This window comes from Penaeus monodon, unplaced genomic scaffold (assembly GCF_015228065.2).
Source record: "Penaeus monodon isolate SGIC_2016 unplaced genomic scaffold, NSTDA_Pmon_1 PmonScaffold_7331, whole genome shotgun sequence".
NCBI lineage: Eukaryota > Metazoa > Arthropoda > Malacostraca > Decapoda > Penaeidae > Penaeus > Penaeus monodon.
Genome location: NW_023662474.1, coordinates 5,001 through 5,803, shown reverse-complemented (window position 1 = coordinate 5,803; position 803 = coordinate 5,001).

Genomic DNA, 803 nt, shown 5'->3' with positions numbered 1-803 from the left:
AAACCCTTCGGCCACCGCGGCCCCCATAGATAGATTTGATTTTATACAAAATATAGGGAAAATATATGAAAAATATATGTATATAAAAATTATATATATAATTATTTTAATAATATAAAATTTTATAATATTTTGTGTTGTTTGTGGTGTGGTGTGGGGGTGGGGTGTGTGGGTGTGTGGGCTGGGTGTTTGTGTGTGTTGTTCCGGGTGTGTTGTGATTTATAAACACACAAAAACACACCACCCACAACACACACACACACAAATAATAATTTTATAATTTTAAAATATATATTTTAATATAAATAAAAATATTTATATAAATAAAAATAAAAATATAAATAAAAAACCCCCAAAACCACAACCAAAAAACACACACCCCCCACACACACACCAACACACCCCAAAAACCCCAAAAAAACACAACACCCCAAAACACACACCCCACAAACCCCCACAAAAAACAACAAACACCCCCACACCACACAACACACACACAACACACACACCCCAAAACACACACACACACACAAAAAATTTTCTATATATCTATTATATATATATTTTATATATATATATAATTTTTATAAAATAAATATATAAATATATATTTCCCTTTTATATTCTAATAGGGTTTTTATCTATTATAGGGGGGGCCCCCGGGGCCCAATGGTTAGAGCGTCGGAATCAAGGGGCTGCCCCGATGTTTTAAAATATATATTAGTAAAAATATTTTAATATTTTTACAAAAATATAAAAATTTTATATTATATATATTATAATTTTTAAAAATATACACAATA